Source organism: Rhinopithecus bieti, unplaced genomic scaffold (genome assembly GCF_001698545.2).
Source record: "Rhinopithecus bieti isolate Rb0 unplaced genomic scaffold, ASM169854v2 scaffold_30965, whole genome shotgun sequence".
Lineage (NCBI taxonomy): Eukaryota > Metazoa > Chordata > Mammalia > Primates > Cercopithecidae > Rhinopithecus > Rhinopithecus bieti.
Window position 1 is genome coordinate 47,796 of NW_016813425.1, and position 13,637 is coordinate 61,432.

At 42.8% G+C, this 13,637-nt stretch overlaps 1 long non-coding RNA gene across 2 annotated transcripts in view; it reads right to left on the bottom strand.

Annotated features, from left to right (window-relative positions):
* The window catches only part of LOC108512884 (uncharacterized), a 31,613-nt gene that overhangs the window by 14,127 nt on the left and 3,849 nt on the right, over positions 1–13,637 (bottom strand). For both annotated transcript variants that reach the window (XR_001880734.1, XR_001880735.1), the window contains exons 2-3: positions 10,207–10,294; positions 9,784–9,834 (exon numbers count right to left, since the gene is read on the bottom strand). This is a non-coding gene — a long non-coding RNA (uncharacterized LOC108512884). The remainder of the gene's footprint in view (positions 1–9,783; positions 9,835–10,206; positions 10,295–13,637) is intronic.

Sequence of the window (13,637 nt, forward strand, 5' to 3'; positions counted from 1 at the left end):
AAAAAAAAAAAAAAAAAAAAAAAAAGAAGAAGCAAGTTTACAGGGAGAACAAGAATTATGAGATTAAATTATTCTTTCTTTCTTTTTTCTTAGATAGAGTCTCGCTCTGTCGCCCAGGCTGGAGTGCAGTGGCATGATCTCAACTCACTACAAGCTCCGCCTCCTGGGTTCACGCCATTCTCCTGCCTCAGTCTACCGAGTAGCTAGGACTACAGGTGCCTGCCACCATGCCCGGCTAATTTCTTTTTGTATTTTTTGGCAGAGACAGGGTTTCACCATGTTGGCCAAGATGGCTACGATCTCCTGACCTCATGATCCACCCGCCTCGGCCTCCCAAAGTGCTGGGATTACAGGCGTGAGCCACCGCACCCGGCCGAGAATAAAGGATTATTTAAGAATCACTCTTCTTTCATGAGAAGATTCTTTTTTTTCTTTTTCTTTTTTTTTGGATTCAGGTTCTGGCTCTGTTGCCCAACTGGAGTGCAGTGGTACAATTGTGGCTCACTGCAGCCTCAAACTCCTGGGTTCAAGTGATTCTCCTGTCCTACTTCCTAAGCAGTTGGCACTACAGGTGTGCGCCACCATGCCTAACTAAGTTTTTCTATTCATACTTTTTAAAGAGATGGGGTCTCACAATGTTGCCCAGGCTGGTCTCAAACTCCTGGCCTCAAGCCATCCTCTGCCTTGGTCTCCCAAAATGCTGGCATTACAGGTGTAAGTAAGCCATTGCACACAGCCAAGAATTCTACTTTGAACATGTTATGTCTAAAACATATTAGACATTCAGGCCAGGCACGATCACTCACACCTGTAATACCAACACTTTGGGAGGCCGAGACGGGTGGATCACTTGAGGTCAGGAGTTCAAGACCAGCCTAGCCAACATGGTGAAAACTGGTCTCTACTAAAAGTGAAAAAATTAGCTGGGTGTGGTGTGGCACGTGCCTGTAATCCCAGCTACTCGCGAGGCTGAGGCAGGAGAATCGCTTGAACCTGGGAGGCAGAGGCTGCAGTGAGCTGAGACTGCATCATTGCATTCTAGCCTGATATATTGCTATTAACTTCCAAAAAAACTTTTCATGGTCTCTGATTCAATTCCTGCACAGCACAAACTCATAGCCTACTGTCCAAAGATTGGGAGTGTGGTAGAAGAGGAGTCACTGCTCAACTGTACAAGAGTCTATGTGTAGAGAGTACCCTGAAGGCCTCATTACTCCTTGTACAAACTCACAACCAAATCCTATTTCAGCTTCTATTTTCTGGTACCTACTTTTCCTAGGACTCTTAGCAGTTCTTCAAAGTAAATCAAATTGCTTCTCACTGGTCTTCCCTTCTGCACCCTATGTCTACTATTAACTATCATTCTTTCAGTCTTACAAAAATTTGTTGAACTCTCATCTGCTGGAACTCTGCTTTCAGCAAAGATGGAAAGACCAGAACTGGATTTATCCTTCTGCCTAAAACAACTAGAACACCAGACAGAGTACATAAAACAATGGTTTTCAGATGGTGGATAATGGGCACTGCAGGACTGCGATCCCCAAGCAAAGGGAAAACACAGGTGACTCCTACAATTGAGCCAGCTTACTGTCTGGAGGCAGTTTTCAGGCTCTAGTGCAGGTAAAGGGAACCCAGACAGAGCATGGCTCTCTGGCTAGGTTGAGGAGATAGATACCAGAGTTCAGAGAAGTCACTAGAATTTTCAGAACAGACTGCGAGAGGAAGCCGTCTTGGCTGGGTGTGGTGGCTCACGCCCGTAATCCCAGCACTTTGGGAGGCCGAGGTGGGTGGATCACGAGGTCAGGAGATCGAGACCATCCTGGCTAACATGGTGAAACCCTGTCTCTACTAAAAATACAAAAAAATTAGCCGGGTGTGGTGGTGGGTGCCTGTAGTCCCAGCTACTTGGGAGGCTGAGGCAGGAGAATGGCGTGAACCCAGGAGGTGGAGCTTGTAGTGAGCCGAGATCGTGTCACTGCCTCCAGCCTGAGGACAGAGCGAGACTCCGTCTTAAAAAAAAAAAAAAAAAGAACAGACTGCAAGAGAAGACAGAGCTCTATAGAGAGAGGTCTAGAGACCTGGAAAACAAGTTTCCTCAAGTCTATGGCTGAGTTTTGGGCTGTGCATGCATGAGAAGAACATGACTGGGGCGAGAGAAATAATCTCTGGAAAGCAGTAGACAGAAAAAATCCTAGACCTCACACAGGGCTGGAAATAAATTATTCATGTTCTCAAAAGTCACAGTATTATACAGGGCATCAGGCAGAATCTTCAAAAGGTTGTTGCCTGAGTTGTGAAATCAAAATAGATCAAGATTAAAGACTGTTCTTTACTTACACCAATAATCTTAAAATAAACTTTCAAAAGGATCTAACTGATTTCAAGTACTTAACTGCACACTATATAAAATAATTCAGGCAGAGGATGGTGGTTCACGCCTGTAATCCCAGCACTTTGGGAGTCCAAGACAGGCAGATCACGAGGTCATGAGACGGAGACTATCCTGGCCAACATGGTGAAACCCAGTCTCACCATGTATTTGTAAAAACACAAAAATTGGCTGGGTGTGGTGGCCTGCGCGTGTAATCCCAGCTACTCTGGAGGTTGAGGCAGGAGAATGGCTTGAATCTGGGAGGTGGAGATTGCAGTGAGCTGAGATCAAGTCACTGCACTCAAGCCTGGCAACAGAGTGAGACTCCATCTCAAAAAAAAAAAAAAAGAATTCAGCGGCCAGGTGTGGCGGCTCACGTCTGTAATCCCAGCACTTTGGGAGCCTGAGGTGGGTAGATCACCTGAAGTCAGGAGTTTGAGACCAGCCTGGCCAAAATGGTGAAACCCTGTCTCTACTAAAAATACAAAAAAATTAACCAGGCGTTGTGGTATGTGCCTGTAATCCCAGCTACTCGGGAGGCTGAGGCAGTAGAATCGCTTGAACCTGGGAGGTGGAGGTTGCAGTGAGCCTATTATCACGCTACTGCACTCCAGCCTGGGCAACAGTGAGACTCCGCCTCAAAAAAATAAAATAAAATAAAATAATTCCACAAGATCCAGTAACTAGCAATGTGAAATTCATAACATCTGGCATCTACCAAAAATTACCAAGAATGCAAAGAAGCAACAAAATATAATTCATAATCAGGAGAAAATAGACAAATCAATCAATAGGAACAAACTCAGAAATAATAGATATGATGAATCTTAGCAGACAAGTTTTTTTTTTTTTTTTTTTGAGATGGAAGTTTCACTCTTCACCCAGGTTGGAAGTGCAATGATCTCAGCTCGCTGCAACCTCTACCTCCCAGGTTCAAGCGATTCTCCTACCTCAGGATCCTGAGAAGCTGGGATTACAGGCACCCACCACATCCGACTAATTTTTGTATTTTTTATTATTTTAAAAATTATTATTATTATTTATTTATTTTGGGGGATGGAGTCTCACTCTGTCACTCAGGCTGGAGTGCAGTGGCGTGATCTCGGCTCACTGCAAGCTCCGTCTCCTGGGTTCATGCCATTCTCCTGCCTCAGCCTCCCAAGTAGCTGGGACAGGTGCCCGCCACCACACCTGGCTAATATTTTTTTGTATTTTTAATAGAGACAGGGTTTCACTGTGTTAGCCAGGATGGTCTCAATCTCCTGACCTCGTGATCCACTGGGATTACAGGTGTGAGCCACCGCACCTGGCCCTGTATTTTTTTTTTTTTTTTTTTTTCTTTTAGTAGAGACAGGGTTTCACCATGTTGGCCAGGCTGGTCTGGAACTCGTGACCTCAAGTGATTCTCCCTACCTCGTCCTCCTGAAGTGCAGAGATTACAGGCATGAGGCATCATCCCCAGCTGCAGACAAGTTTTGTTGTTGTTTTTTGTTTTTTTGAGACAGAGTCTTGTTCTTGTCACCCAGGCTAGAGTGCTATGGCACGATCTTGGCTTACTGCAACTTCCACCTCCCAGGTTCAAGCTATTCTCCTGCCTCAGCCTCCCGAGTAGCTGAGATTACAGGCGCCCACCACCACACCTGGCTAATTTTTGTATTTTTAGTAGAGACGGGGTTTCGCTATGTTGGCCAGAATGGTCTCGAACTCCTGACCTTGTGATCTGCCTGCCTTGGCCTCCCAAAGTGCTGGGATTACAGGTGTGAGCCACTGTGCCTGGCCCACAGACAAGTTTTTAAAAATAGATTTTATAAATACACACAATATGTTCACAAAAATAGAGGAAAACATGATCATGGTGAGGAGAGAGAAAATATTTTTAAAGTCCCAAATAGAACTTCTAGAAATGAAAATGCAGTGTCTGAAATTAAAAAATACATTGGATGGAATTTAAAGATCAGATGCTGCAGAAGAAAATATCAATGAATTTGACAACACAGATATAGAAACTATCTAAAACGGAGCACAAAGAGGCTGGGCGCAGCAGCTCAAGCCTGTAATCCCAGCACTTTGGGAGGCCGAGGTAGACAGATCACCTGAGGTCAGAAGTTCAAGACCAGCCTGGCCAATATGGCAAAACCCCATCTCTACTAAAAACACAAAAATTAGCTGGGTGTGATGGTGTGTGCTTTTAATCCCAGCTATTTGGGAGGCTGAGGCAGGAGAATCGCTTGAACCCACGAGGCAGGACATTCTCTTGAACCCAGGAAGCAGAGGTTGCAGTGAGCCGAGGTTGTGCCACTGCATGCCAGTCTTTGCAACAGAGCAAGATTCTGTCTAAAAAACAAAATAAAAATAAAATGGAGCACAAAGAGAAAACAAGGCCAGGTGCAGTGGCTCACACCTGTAATCCCAGCACTTTGGGAGGTGGAGGCAGGCGGATCGCAAGGTCAGGAATTTGACACCAGCCTGGCCAACATAGTGAAACCCCGTCTCTATTAAAATACAAAAACTTAGCCAGGCATGCTGGTGGATGCCTATAATCCCAGCTACTCAGGAGGCTGAGGCAGGAGACTCGCTTGAACCTGGGAGGCGGAGGTTGCCCTGAGCTGAGATCGCACCACCACACTCTAGCCTGGGCGACAGAGCAATACTCCATCTCAAAAGAAAACATTAACAAGGGAGATAAATTAATTAATCTAAATGTTGGTTCTGGCTGGGTGTGGTGGCTCACACCTGTAATCCTAGCACTTTGGGAGGCTGAGGCATGAGGATCACTTGAGCCCAGGAGTTTGAGACCTGCCTGAGCAAAATAGTGAGACCCCTGTCACTACAAAAAAATGCAATTAGCTGGGTATGGCACACACTTGTAGTCCTAGCTACTAGGGGGTCTGAGGCAGAAGGATGGGTTGAACATCCAGTCTGGTTAAGACTGTAGTGAGCCAAGACTGCGCCACTGCACTCCAGCCTGCAGGACAAAGTGAGACCTGGTCTCAAAAAATATAAAATAATAAATAAATGTTGATACTTTGAAGAGAGCATATCATAATCTGAAAAGAGCAATAAAATGGATAAAAACTAAAACAGGGAAAGAGAAAGGATAAAAATTACCAAGGTCTGGCTTGAAAGATGATATTACTACAGATCTGATAGACATTAAAGGATACAAAAATATTATGGGCTGGGCACAGTGGTTCACGCCTGTAATCCCAGCACTTTGGGAGGCCAAGGTGGACAGATAACCTGAGGTCAGGAGCTTGAGACTAGGCTGGCCAACATGGTGAAACCCCATCTCTACTAAAAATACAAAAATTTGCCAGGTGTGGTGGTAGGCGCCTGTAATCCCAGCTACTCCGGAGGCTGAGGCACAATAATCGCTTGAACCTGGGAGGTGGAGGTTGTACTGAGCTAAGATCATGCCACCGCACTCCAGCCTGGGTGACGGAGCCAGACTCCATCTCAAAAAAAAAAAAAAAAAATTATGAACAATTTTATGACAATAAATTTGACAATGGAGACAAAATAGAGAAATTCTCTGAAAGACATAAACTGCAAAACTTACTCTTTTTGAGTAAGAAATAGATAAGCTGAAAAGATCTGTATCTATTGTTTCTCTCTAATGACGTTTAATTTCACAGTAATGTACCTAGCTGTGGCTTTTTTTTGTGATGTCGTTTAACCCTCTTTGAATCCTTTCAATCTGAAATTTTCCTTATTTATAATGTAAGAATACGACTTTTGGGGGATTTAAAAAACAGTATGTCAAGTATTTAGTAAATGTCCAGTACTCAGTAAATATCAGATGTTCTGGCTGGGCATGGTGGCTCAAGCCTGTAATCCCAGCACTTTGGGAGGCTGCGGCAGGCGGATCATGAGTTCAAGAGACTAAGATTATCGTGGTGAAACCCCGTCTCTACTAAAAATACAAAAAATTAGCTGGGTGTGGTAGTGCATGCCTGTAGTCCCAGCTACTCGGGAGGCTGAGAATCGCTTAAACCTGGGAGGTGGAGGTTGCAGTGAGTCGAGATTGCACCACTGCACTCCAGCCTGGGTGACAGAGCAAGACTCCGTCTCAAAAAAAAAAAAAAAAAAAGTTAGCCAGGGCTGATTTCCAACTTGTTTTGGATGTAAGCATCCAGAAGAGACATTTCTTCCACCCTTACAACAACAAGAAGAAAAAAAGGTAAACTTACTTCAAATTACCAAGTATTTTTGAATTTATCAAAGAGTTGAGTTCCTAGAACAAAAAACCAGTCCAAAATCTAAGAAGCAACAGATGCCTGCAGGAAGAGAAGGGCACTAGCTTACTTGGGACAGACACAACCAGGTACTGGTATAAGTTTAGCTAGAAGAATTGTGGAATTCATGCAGGCTGGTGTAGACTGGCAGAGCACTCAACTCTGTTGCTCAGGCTGGAGTGCAGTGGTATGATCTTGGCTCACTGCAGCCTCTATCTCACAGGCTGAATCCTCCCACCTCAGCATTCGAGTTTTGGGACTATAGATGAGCGCCACTATGGCTGGCATTTTATTTTTTGTAGAGACGAGGTCTCACTATGTTTCCCAGTCTGGTCTTGAACTCCTGGGCTCAAGCAGTTCTCCTGCCTCAGCCTCACAAAGTGTGGGAATTACAGGCGTGAGTCACTGCAACTGCCTTTTTTTTTTTTTTTTTTAACTGCTCTAAAAGGCAACTATCAAAAGCAAAAATAGCACAAGTATTGTATGTTTACAGCATTTGTAAAAGTGAAATGTATGGCAACAATAGCACAATGAATGGAATGGAAGAGTTGGGAATACAGTGTTTTAAAGTCCTTCCGCTACATGTGAAGTGGTATATTACTGGAGGTTCCTATTATGTGGAACCTATTTGAGTGGACCATTCCATGAAAGTTGTAGGCATGCAAGAATAAAAGTGTTACAGAAATATGTGACCTTGAATTCTAAAATTACACTGCATTACATGTATTTTTATAACAAGTATGCTCTTATGCTTTAAAAAGCTGTCTTTGTTTCTTAATAGACTTGATTTTTTTCAGAACAATTTTAGGTGCGCAGCAAAATTGAGCAGAAAGTGCACAGTTCCTATCATCCCCTCCCCCATATATGCACAGCCTCCCTATTAACACCCTGCACCAGCATGTTCTATTTGTTAGAACTGATGAATCTACATTGACACATCATAATCATCCAAAGTGCATACATTAGGCTTCATTCTTGGTGATGTACATTCAATGGGTTTTGACAAATGTATAATAGCATGCATCGACCATTATAGTATCATGTAGAATAGCTTCACTACCCTAAAAATCCTGTGCGCTCCCATTGGTCATTCTAAATTTTCATTCCTCCAAAGCTAGAAATCCCAAAGTTAAAGTTGGCCTTTTTCATTCTAAAGTATGTCTTCAATTCTAGGAAATTCTCAGCAATAATTCTTTCACATGCTATTCTTTTTTTTCCCCTTCTGGAATTTCTATTAGAAAAAATATTTATGCTTCTACCTTCCACATTTCTTTTTTTTTTTTTTTGAGACGGAGTCTTGCCCTGTGACCCAGGCTGGAGTGCAATGGCACTGATCTTGGCTCACTGCAACCTCCGCCTCCTGGGTTCAGACGATTCTCCTGCCTCAGCCTCCTGAGTAGCTGGGACTACAGGCACCCACAACCACGCCCAGCTGATTTTTGTATTTTTAGTAGAGACAGGGTTTCACCATGTTGGCCAGGATGGTCTCAATCTCCTGACTTTGTGATCCGCCCGCCTTGGCCTCCCAAAGTGCTGGGATTACAGGCATGAGCCACTGCGCCTGGCCTACCTTCCACATTTCTTAACTCTCCTTTCATGCTTTCCACGTCTTAGTTCCTTCCTTCCTCTAATCTTCTGGTTCATGAGTGAACTGTCCAGCTATATTCAACCCATCCATTGAGTTATTTCTTTAATATTTGTCAACACCCAATTCACAAATGCTTGTTTGTGCTTTGTGTTTCCAACATTCTCCCTTCTTTCTCTGAAGCTCTGTTAAGTTTATTTTCAATTCTTATTGTCTGATCCATTCACTTGACTTTCTCTGATATAGCTAGTTCTATGTATTGCTTTAGTAGTTCTCATGGTCCTCAGATGTTTCATGATTTTCCCTCTGTGCTCATACTTATTCCTTGGGACAATCAGCTGCCTTGGCTATCATGTCTACTGAGGGAAAGGGAGAAAAGCCTCAATGTTTGTTTGTGCTGCTCCAAAGGGTTTAGGACTTGGGAAAAGGTATATCTCATGTTGAAGTGCTTCCAGGATAATGATCCAGTTCAAGCATTCTCTATTTTTCCATTTCGGGCATGTCCAGATCATTTCACAATTCCTCTACTCCAGCCACTGCTACTGATGGAGACGTAAACGGAAAGAATAGGGGGATATTGGGGCCCCCAGGCACAGGCTGGCCAATCCACACTGACACACCACACTTCCAAATGTCTTGGCTGGTTCTTTTTTTCTGACCTACTCCTTAAAGGTTGATGTTTTCCAATGCTCCCTGCATGTTCCTTTTATCTAACATTGGATGGAGTCTCTCTGGCTCACATTTTCTTTGCCTACACATAGCAGCCAAACAAATAATATTCAAAGTTTGTTAAATAATTGTGTAATTGGGAAATTCAAGGGACATTTTCAACCACATTCTGAATCTTGGAGGAGGTAAGGCTCAGTTTCAGCTTTAAAGTACCTGTCTTTATTGGTTCAGTTATTTTATCTTAAAAAGGAGGTAAATACCAAACAAAGTTAGAAAAAGAATTCTAACGGTCCAACTCTCTATTTCTGTGGATCTTCATTTGCACTGTGGAATTGCTTGAGCCATATAATTTTACCACGTTTAGTCTCTGGTGGATGTCAGTTAATATTAAGTGGATTATGGACTAATTTTTAGCTCTCTGTGAAAATCAACACACCCAGTTTTTAACACAAATATTTTGGTGTTCATATATGTAGGCATACTATAATTTTTAGGGAGGTGTTAAAATTAATTTTATTTATTTATTTATTTATTTACTTATAGAGACAGTGTCTCACTGTTATCCAGGTTATAGTCCAGTGGCACAAACTCCCAGACCCAAGGGATCCTCCTGCCTCAGCTTTCCGCTTAGCTGGGACTACAGGTATGCCACCACGTCTGGCTCATTTTTCAATTTTTTGGTAAAGATGGGATTTCAGTATGTTGCCCAGGCTGATCTCGAACTCCTGGCTTCAAGCAGTCCTCCCACTTCGGCCTCCTACCTCAACCTGTGTTGAGATTACAGGCATGGGACACCTTGCCCAGCCCAGGGAGGTTATTTTTTGAAATTCTTTTCCTTAGAGTGTATTGCTCTCTGAGCAATATAAGCTAGTCTGAGGTCACTCTTTTGGCTCTACACATTAATATTTATTTTTTATTCTTACCTTTTCAGAACATGGCAAAAAAAACCTTTGGCTCCAATTTCTTTGCACAGCCTAGTATCCAGAGAAAGAGAAAACTGATCATCTATAGGGACTGCATGTATTATCAAGCTATGGTATTCAGATTTATTTTATCATCTAAATGATCATTTCCAAATTTTATATATTAAAAACTCAGATATAAAAGTTAGTGAATCTGTACACAGAAAGGCTTAGACACAAATACCAAATAAATTGTCATGCCAGGCTGGGCACAGTGGCTCATGCTTATGATCTCAGCTACTAAGGAGGCTGAGTTGGAGGATCGCTTGAGCCTGGGAGGCAGAGGCTGCAGTAAACTGAGACTGCACCACTGTACTCCAGCCTGGGTGACAGAGGGAGAACTTGTCTCAATAAATAAATAACATAAAATATAAATTGTCATACCTGGGTGTGGGATGGCTGGGTTTTCTAGTTTCTATTATAAAAAGTTACATTTGAAGAAAACAAAGTATCCACATGATGGCACTATAACCTACAAAATAAGAGATTGTCAATTTATGAAGACCAATAACTTGGTAAATTCTACTTAGAGTACTTATTACTCTAAAATACTGAAAAGAAATTGCCTAAAGAATGTGCTGAAAAATGGCTGGGCTCATGCCTGTGAATCTCAGCAATTTGAGAGGCCAAGGCAGGCAGATCTCTTGAGCTCAGGAGTTCAAGACCAGCCTGGATGACATGGTGGAAACCCCCTCTAGGAAAATACAAAAATTAGCCTGGCATGGTGATGCGCGCCTGTAGTCCCAGCTACTCAGGAGGCTGAAGTGGGAGGAATGCTTGAGCCCAGGAGGTTGAGGCTGAGCGAGCCAAGATCATCCACTGCAATCCAACCTGGGCCATAGAGTAAGAGATCCTGTCTCAAAAAAACATTAACGAAAAAAAAGAATGCTGAAAAATAAGGCATTTTATATATAAGGTACTTATGGATATAGTTCCCTTATGTTTTACATAGACTTACTGGCTAATCCTTCATATCCCTTTCCAAGTTCATTTTTCCATGATTTATTTAATAATAGTATCTTAGTCCTAATGGGAGCACATGACCATGTTGGGAGCTACTTAATGCATTCCCCATAATGTCATGTCTTCCTATAGGTGATTCTAGGGGAAACAGTGTTAAATGAGACAGATGCCATCCATGGAGTTTATATTCTGGCCGGAAGATAGGCTTTATTTATTTTTTTGGGGTGGAGTCTCACTCACTCTGTCACCCAGGCTGGAGTGCTGTGGCATGATCTCAGCTCACTGCCAACCTCACTTTCCAGGGTCAATTGATTCTCCCGCCTCAGCCTCCCAAGTAACAGGGACTAGGAGCAAACCACCACGCCCAGCTGATTTTTTGTATTTTTAGTAGAGACAGGGTTTCGCCATATTGGCCAGGCTGTAAGATATGCACTGTATTAAAACCTTTATGTTATTCGCTAACGTATTCTTCTTCACAAACACTTTATGAAGTCAGTACTAGGATCCCTGCTCTACAGCTAAAGAAAACTAGGCTGAGAGAGGGGCTAAGGCCACAGAACAAAAACGTGGCATGGAGCCCTTTTCCAGTATGAAATATATTGATAATAACAATCCTCCTCTTTTCCTTATGCTTTTCTTCTCCCTTAGTGAGGCATGGTGGCACATGTCTGTAGTCCCAGCTACTTGGTCAGCAGAGGTGGGAGGATTGCTTGAGTCCGGGAGGTCGAGGCTGCAGTGAACTATGATCACACTACTGTACTCCAGCCTAGGTGACAGAACAAGACCCTGTCTCAAATAAATAAATAAAATAAAAATTAGTTTAACGACTGCAATCTTATAGTTTTAAATAATTCAGTAGCCTGGGTTTTTATTATAATATCCTTTAGCAATAGTTCTAAGTAGTTTCCTGAGCACACAGCACATCAGATTTAGAGGTTTAAGTTTACCAAAGTTAGAAACCAAAAGCACATAAACACACATACAAAATGGTATTTCCCATGTTGGAACATAGAACTGTTAACTCTCTAATAGAACGAAACATTTTTTGCCAAATCGCAAATCAAAGACATCATAAATCAAGCACATATTATACTAACTTGCTTTTACCTTTCTCAAATATTTAAATTGGGCACACTATCTTTGTAAGTCTCAAATCCTAAAGTTTGAATGGAAAGGGCCTGCGTAGAAATGCTTTTTTTTTTTTTTTTTTTTTTGAGACGGAGTCTGGCTCTGTCGCCCAAGCTGGAGTGCGGTGGCCGGATCTCAGCTCACTGCAAGCTCCGCCTCCCAGGTTCACGCCATTCTCCTGCCTCCACCTCCCAAGTAGCTGGAACTACAGGCGCCCGCCTCGTCACCCGGCTAGTTTTTTGTATTCTTTAGTAGAGACGGGGTTTCACCGTATTAGCCAGGATGGTCTCGATCTCCTGACCTTGTGATCCGCCCGTCTCGGCCTCCCAAAGTGCTGGGATTACAGGCTTGAGCCACCGCGCCCGGCCATAAATGCTTTTAAGGTGAATCCATTTTCTAGTTTTTCTCCGTATTAAATTAGTAAAATAAACAAAATAGGATAGTCATTTGAAAAATGCTAAATCTTGGGATCTGTGGTCTAGAGGAAAGAAAGAGTACAGGGTTAAAAGTCACAAGTTCAGGGTTCTAGTCCTAATATTACTATCTACTAGCCAAAGGACATTTTGAAACCTCTCAGACTCTACTCTCTAATTTATAAAACAAAGGGGTTTATTTTGATTTCTAAGTTGTCAGATTTCACACAAGTCAACAAAGAAACTTGGTCAAGTCATAAAATAATAATTATAGCTCACATTTATTTAGTGCTTTGCATGCATTAATTTAATTCATGTAACTTGTGAGGCAGGTAGTAATAATATCCTTATTTTATTTTATTTTATTTATTTATTTTTTTGAGATAGAGTCTTGCTCCATTGCCCAGGCTGGAGTGCAGTGGCACAATCTCGGCTCACGGCAACCTCCACCCCCTGGGTTCAAGTGGTTCATGTGCCTCGGGCTCCTAAGTAGCTGGGATTACAGGCATGCTCCATCATGCCCGGTTAATTTTTGTATTTTTAGTAGAGATGGGGTTTTGCCATATTGGCCAGTCTGTTTGTTCTCAAACTCCTCACCTCAAGTGATCTGCTTGCCTCGGCCTCCCAATGTGCTAGAATTATAGGTGTGGGCCACCGTGCCTGGCCAATATCCCCATTTTAGAGAAGCCACCTATATAAAAAAAATAAAATTAGACAGGCGTGATGGTGCACACCTATAGTCCTAGCTACTCAGGAGGCTGAGGTGGGAGGATGGCTTGAGCCTGGGAGGTCAAGACTGCAGTGAGCTGTGACAGCACCACTGCACTCCAGCCAGGGTGACAGAGTAAGATCCTATCTACAAATAAACAAAACATACAAAAACAAAAACAAAACAAAGGACTTCATGCCAAACTTAGTTGCACTCTGTTAGCTAATAACATCTCACTGGTGTTTTTGCTTCATTAAAATGTCATGGTCAGGCGTGGTGGCTCAAGCCTGTAATCCCAGCACTTTGGGAGGCTGAGACGGGCGGATCACGTGGTCAGGAGATCGAGACCATCCTGGCTAACACGGTGAAACCCTGTTTCTACTAAAAAATACAAAAAAACTAGCCAGGGCAGGTGGCGGGCGCCTATAGTCCCAGCTACTCGGGAGGCTGAGGCAGGAGAATGGCGTAAACCCGGGAGGCGGAGCTTGCAGTGAGCTGAGATCTGGCCACTGCACTCCAGCCTGGGCAACAGAGCAAGACTCCGTCTCAAACATAAATAAATAAATAAATAAATAAATAAATAAATAAATAAATAAATAAAA